Consider the following 7,398-nt stretch of genomic DNA (forward strand, 5'->3'; position numbering starts at 1 on the left):
TCTCCTTTCTATTCTTTGGAACTCTGCATTCAAATGGGTATATCTTTCCTTTTCTCCTTTGCCTTTAGCTTCTCTTCTTTTCTCAGCTATTTGTAAGGTCTCAGACAACCATTTTGCTTTTCTTTCTCTTGGGGATGTTCTTGATCACTGCCTCCTGTACAATGTCACAGACCTCCATCCACAGTTCTTCCCGCACTCTATCAGATCTACCCCCTTGAATCTATTTGTCATTTCCACTGTATAATCATAAGGGATTTGATTTAGGTCATAACTGAATGGTCTAGTGGTTTTCCCGACTTTTTTCAATTTAAGTCTGAATTTGGCAATAAGAATTTATGATCTGAGCCATAGTGAACTCCCGGTCTTATTTTTGCTGACTGTATAGAGTTTTTCCATCTTTGGCTGCAAAGAATATCAATTTGATTTTGGTATTGATCTACAAGCAGGTCTAGTGGTGATGAATTCCCTCTGCTTTTATTTGTCTGGGAAAGACATTATCTGTTTCTTTGAAAAGATTATCGTTTTGAGGTTAAGTATTCTCAGTTTAAATTTTTTTCTTTCAGTGCTTTGAATATATTATGCCCTTTCTCCTGAACTGCAAGGTTTTGCTGAAAAATTTGCTGATAGTATTATGGGAGTTCTCTTATATATTATATTATATTATAAGTAGTTCTCTTCTACTTATATATGACAAGTAGCTTTTCTATTACTACTTTCAAAATTCTCTTTGTTCTCGATTTTGATAATTTGATTATAATATGTCTCAGAGTAATCTGCTTTGGGTTGATGCTACTTGGTGTCATTTGAGCTTTATTAGTTTCATTGCCCATTTTTCCTCCCAAGATTTGGGAAGTTTTCAGCCATTTTCTCCTTAAATATACTGTTCCTTTTTCTTTCTCTTCTATCTCTGAGACTCCCATAATGTGTACAGCAGTTCCTTGATGGTATTCCATAAATCATGCAAGATTTCCTTAAGAGAAAATATTAACAGCAAGTGAGAATTCAAATTATGCTAGAGAAAAAAGAGTAAAGGATGTGAAAAATATAGGGAGGTTGTGGGTAAAGAATATAAGATAAAAGAGGCTTCTGAAATCAAGAATAGACTCTCTAGAGAAATAAATTTATTGAATTGAAAATAAGAAAGGATGAGGTGGTGGAGAGAATAGTTTAGGGAAAAAAGAGCAAATGATAAGTGAGAAGAAAACTTATATTCAAAGAAATGAAGAGTATAGAAGTATTCATACATAGAAACATAACAATATAATAAAGAAGAACAAAGAAGAAGAGAAAAATGTGAAAGACACTAAAATTGCAAAGATGTTCATCAATAAAAACACAAAGCAATAGAAGACATATAACATTGTATAACCATAAAGGGAAGAACAAATGATGAGAGAAGCAGACATGATATATAAAGCACAAAGAGAATATGTGAACAAATGTCATCTCTACAGATAACTAGTCCAGATTAGTAAATGATGAAGAAATAGATAAACAATAATGGAAGAGATGTTAAAGGAAACAGAATAAATGTAAAACCTAGAGAAGACTGCATTCCTACTATGAATAAAATGGACCTAAAGACAGTAAAGAGAGGTCAAGAATGAGAGAATAGCAGTGACATATGCCAATTACTTCTCAATAAAACAAAAATATATCAAGAATTAGGGAATTGTAAGGAAATTATAACTATAATGTTTTCTGTGCATAGAAAAATGCAGAAATGAATTAAAGGAGCAAAAATAGTGTAAAAGAACACAAGTGAAAGCAAAGTAACTGAAAAAATGAACCCATGTGAGGCTATCAATGGAGGAAAAAGGTGTAGCTCAAGAAATGACAGAGATGCCAAAGAGAACTAAAATGAGGTACAAATAAAGGGTGTGAAGCAATTAGAATATTAATAGTAGACTCTTATGGGCCAGGCACACTTCTAAACAATTTACCTGTAATAATTTATTTAATCTTCACACAACTTTATGGGAGGATTAGATTTATTCCTATTTTACAGATGAGAACCCTGAAGCACAGAGAGAACAAATATCTTGCCCAAGGTCATGCATTTAGCAAGTGACAGAGCTGAGATTTAACCCAGAAAACCTGACTTAGAAACTGCTCTTCTAACACTGTGCTGCGACAACTCAAAAGAGAATGGAATAAAATCAGAGGAAAAAAATTTTTTTTTAATAAAGACGTGGGCGAGAAAAGGAAGCATGTAAAAGACTAAGAAAAGGTGTGCAATATAGTAAAATAAATAAATAAAACAATGCTGGAAAAAATGAAAGAAAACATATCAATGGTAACTGATGAAAAAAGACAACATATATAGAAAAGACTGAGAAAACTGTGACAATGAGCATCAAAGGAGAAAAAATAAAACTTTCTGAAGTCTGCCTTCATTATTCCCTGTAGGAGCTGAAGCAGAAGTGAGTCATGTGAAAGGGATTCCTCTTCCCCAGTGCAGGTGGGAAGTGAATAAGAGGCTACAGCTGTGAGGGGTGCTTCCCAGGTGGCTCAGGGGTAAAAGATTCTCTTGCTAATGCAGGAGACCCAAGGTTCAATCCCTGGGTCAGGAAGATTCCCTGGAGAAGGAAGTGGCAACCCACTCCAGGATTCTTTCCTGGAAAACCCCGTAGACAGAAGAGAGGCGTAGCAGGCTACAGCCCATGAGATTGCAAAGAGTCAGACCCAACTTAGGGACCAAACAGCAGCAGCAGCTGGTAAGGAAGCGTCAGCCCTGTACTTGTAAGGAACGGGTGGCGTTCACGTTTCCCATGTGATTATCATATTACCTACACTGCCCATTAGGCGCTCTAGGATGAATCTCTGAGATGGTGTTAAGACAATGGACAAATTATATTTGCTGCAGCAAATTATTCTGTTACTGATTCATTGTGACAGCTGCCAAGGGAAATAACCCTCTAGGAAATAGCCCTCTAGGCAATAACACAGACTTTTCCAGAAATAAACATGGCATTCACAGAAAACCAAGGATAAGAAACAGGAATGGAAATCAAGTTCTTCTGGTGAAACAATAACTAGTAAGTTTCAGTATATCACCCTGATAGAATACAATGCAATATTTTAAATTATGATTTAAGAAGACAATATAATTATGAAAATGACATATTAGTGTTAAAAACAAAACACAAGATAGGTTCTAAAGTCTTGCTTAAATGTTAATTGTGATTATTTCAGAATACATATCAATGTTATTAGAGACAAAGAAAAATGTATAATATTTCTGATTGTAGATGATCCATAATTTGTTCAATTAAAACATTCTTTAGGGGCCATGGGGAAGGGATAGAGTTGTAGTTTGGGGTTAGCAGATGCAAACAATTATATACAGACTAGATAAATAAGAAGGTCCTACTTTATTGCATAAGGAGATATATTCAATATCCTGTGATAAACCATGATGAAAAGTAGGGAAAAAGAATGTGTGTATGTGTATATATATATATATACACACACACACACACACATATATATATGCATGCACACACGTATATCTATATATAGTCAGCTATATATAAAGCTGAATCCCTTTGCTATACAGCAGAAGTGAATACAACACTGTAAATTCAATACACTCTAATAAAAAAATGGCTTTAAGTGATATGGTCTCTTAAATATAAAAAATATTAGGAAAAGAAACAGTATATTTGCCAAATACTTCTATCATGTAAATATCATTTTCCTGGGATATCATTAGTGGCACTGTCTAAATTACATGAGTAGAAATGCCGTATTACAAACCATGAAATAAAATAGGATTTTTAAAAAGTAAATAATAAAAATATCTTTAACCATGAAAGTACTAAGTTGACTGGCATTACATTTCCTTTCAAAACTAAAGCAATAACCATTGGTAAATAATTTATCATCTCTAATAGAAGGAAGCATATTAATTCACTGAAAAGCCCAACATTTTACTGATATTCTGTTCTGAAAAGAATTAAAATATGAAAATTTGCACAAAGGACATGAAAAACATTCTGAATATGCCTACTTTAATGACTTTTGGTGAATAATTTTGAATGATAGCACACCACCCTATTTCTAAGCCTCATTTTTGCCAGTGATAGCAGATACGTTACAATCCAAATGCCAGGATTTGTTCATCTTTGTTTATGGACTAGGATATTTGCTCACCATATACGTCTATCTACTGGTGTCCTGGCAAAGTAGCTCATCAAAGTAAAAAGTACTTCTTCATAGTGTTTTCTAATTTTCATGCATTTAATCTACAAATGGTTTAATGACCAACTTTGAAAATTTCTGAATGTGTCCTTAAGAGTTACTATTTGCCAATTCCCCAGAACACTACTGCTTTAAAAAAAATAGATATCATGAATTTTCTGGCTTTTCTTTTCCTTTCTGAGTTCACAGAAAAATATGGTTATACCAACCACTTTGAATTTTAAAAATCCAAGGATGATATGATTATTGAATATTTGAGCATATTTTAAAAGAATCTTCAGCTGATCAAAAAGCATTCTTCAAGGTCTTAATCTATGCAAGCAGAGTTTCTTTTCAAGTGAGGTTTATGCTATTCACTTGCATGATAACTCCAAATAAATGAACTGACTTTTACTAACTTGAGAAACATAACATATTATGTGCTGGCTACTTCCAGTCACTAGTCACTGCATGCTGTGTGACCTCACCAAAGCTGTTAAGCCAAGTACTCCTGCCAAAAAATAAACTACCTTCACAGGTTATTGATCCAACTGTCCACAGTGGGTCAAGACCTCATGCTCCTTTTAGGAAATATTGTGATCCCAAAATTGAATTGTGTCTAATTTAGCTCTATTCACATAATATGCATCTAAGTTTTGCCTTTCAGACAGAAAAGAATAGAAAATACATTCAATCAATGATCTGATCTATCCCATGACATTCTCTCAATTTGTTTAATCTATTACTTTGTGTTCTGATGCTTCAGCCTCTACCTCCCCCAGCCTATAACCTACTGTTGTGTCAATGGGTGTCTGTCTTCACTTGACCTGGTATCTCCTCATAGGCAAGAGCATACAAAACCCAAAATAGGTTTCAAAATGTGATAAGATTTCATTGAAACAAGAGGACACAATTACCAATACTTTCTACTGGGCAAATAATTATTCTAGTTTGCTCTTGCTGCATTTGGAATCAAATCTAAAGTGACTCCCGTGAACCAGGTATTTATCTTTTGTTTTGCTTTAATTGTGCATTTTTATATAACTTTAAAGGTTACTTTCCACTCACGGGTATTACACAATATTGGCTGTATTCCCCACATTGTACAACACAACCTTGAGCCTATCTTACATCCCGTAGTTTCTACCTCCAATTCCCACACCTCTCTATTGCCCCCACCCCTCTCCCAACTGATAGCCAAGAGGTGAGGATGGGCAGAGAGAGGCAGAAGCCAGGGAGGTGGCACAGTTTGCCTATGCACCGCCCCCCCTCCCCGCCCCCCCCCCCCGTCCTTCTCAAGTCAATTCAGAATTCTCCATTCTCAGAAAAAAATGCCCCCCTTGGGCTTAACTAGATCCAGTTGTTTTTCTTATTTGCAATAAAAACAGGCTGCCCTAAACTCCCTTGATAAGAATGACCAGGCATGGTCTTTGTACTGGAGAGCTGCTTGCTCACTGTTGTGTAACTGTTTATATTTCAGAAACTGCCAGGAATTGGGGATATTTTCAGTAACAGGAGAAAGATCTTAGCAGGAGCCTGAGCTGCACGCACGCTGTTGAGAGGTGTGGCTTTGTTTTCAGACCTGCTGTCCCATATACTCAGTGTGGCTGCAAGTGTGTTGGGAAGAGGGGTGGGACTCAGGGTCTATTCAGAAAGGGCCAGAGATGTCAGTCCTCCTGGTTCCTGGGAACAAAGGAAAGAGTGGCCGGTTTCCTGTCTGGGGGAGGGGTATTCATCACCCCTTTCCCTGAGCCTGTGGTTCATTCAGGCCTCATTCCAATTTCTGAAGTAGAGATTTCATTTAAAATTTTCTTTGCAGTAGGGAGTCAGTAAAATCAACCATGTACTCAGAGGCCTTTGATGTAAAGATTTACAAGCTGAAAGTGCAAGTTCTGGGGTCTTTTACAGATGGCCTTTTACATGAGTGAGTTTCAGCACCAGTGCTCCTGATCTCGGAGGGAGAGCAGTGAGCGCTCCTGAAGGGATATATTAGTTCCCTGCTGGGTACCCTGGATGAAACCCCAGGAATCCTAGCCAACACACCCCAGGGACTAGAGGCTAGAAGCAAAGTGACTCTGGCTCTTTCCCCCATTTGAAAGCAAGAATGTTTCAAGGAGGCAAAAACTGTAAATAGATAAAAAGTTTATTGTTAGAGACACAGCACATTGTATGGCAGAGCACACAGAGAAACAGGTTGTTTATTTAAGACAGAAGCAAAGCAGAAATACGTCCCCAGAGAGAAAGGGTATGGGCATCCTCTCTAATGAGGAGGAGTACAGTAAGTCAGAGCTAAGCAGAGACACACACCCCGTGGTGGAGTGTGGTCGTCCTGAATGCAGGGGAGTGCAGTAAAGAAGTGACATAAATAACTTATGTAAGATAGTCCATTAGGATCTTTGTTACCTTTGGCCAAATATCTGGTTAATACCTTCATACCTGACTGGTCCATGGACCCTCAAAATGTGCATGTGAAAATGTTTTCTAAGATCCCACCACAGAGGCCTATGGGTGCATGTCCACACTTATGGGGTGAAGCCCGTTCCCTTTTCCACCCCCAAGAAGCCTTCCTGTGCATGTGTAGACAGGGAAGTCTTTGTTGAACTCAGGAGTGGGCACCTTATCTCTTTGCTTTAGCAGAGCTCTGCTTTTGCCACTAGCTTTGTCCTTGGAGAGTCTGGGTGTGAACAAAGCTTGAATTTTACTCGACTTGACAAACACCAGGTGTCCAGCCCAGAGGCACACTATCTCCTACCTCACAAAGTGCAGGTTCCCTTCCTCTCTGTGTCTTGGTTTCCATGTCTGTAAAATGAGAAGGGTTTGACTAGATTATCCCTGAGGTAGAGTGAAGATGAACATCCCTTGTACTTCAAGGCAGGAAGAGGTTGGGGGATGAATCTGAACATGGCTTGACACCCTCTCTGCCTGAAACTTTAGAAGGGATTAAAATTGTGCAGATGGTACATTCTCTGATGAGCCATCCACAGTCACACTGTCACAGGAAGAGAGATCCTGGGTGGTCAAGGTCAAGGGTGAGGAGATTCTACTGGGTGTAAGGCCACTCAATATGGCCAAAGAGGCTAGTACCTCCCTTCCAGCAAAGGGCAGCCATGACCTCCAAGCCCCAGGGCTACAGATTGCATTGGTGAGAGGATTCTGGGGTTTGGAGAGAGGTCCAAACAGGGCTCTACCTGGGGGAGGCCTCAATAGAAGGAATTT

At 38.0% G+C, this 7,398-nt stretch overlaps 1 protein-coding gene across 1 annotated transcript in view; it reads right to left on the bottom strand.

Annotated features, from left to right (window-relative positions):
• Positions 1-7,398, bottom strand: part of LOC122446275 (pulmonary surfactant-associated protein D) — a 93,937-nt gene that overhangs the window by 18,621 nt on the left and 67,918 nt on the right. The window lies entirely within an intron of this gene.

Source organism: Cervus canadensis, chromosome 8 (genome assembly GCF_019320065.1).
Source record: "Cervus canadensis isolate Bull #8, Minnesota chromosome 8, ASM1932006v1, whole genome shotgun sequence".
Taxonomy (NCBI): Eukaryota; Metazoa; Chordata; class Mammalia; order Artiodactyla; family Cervidae; genus Cervus; species Cervus canadensis.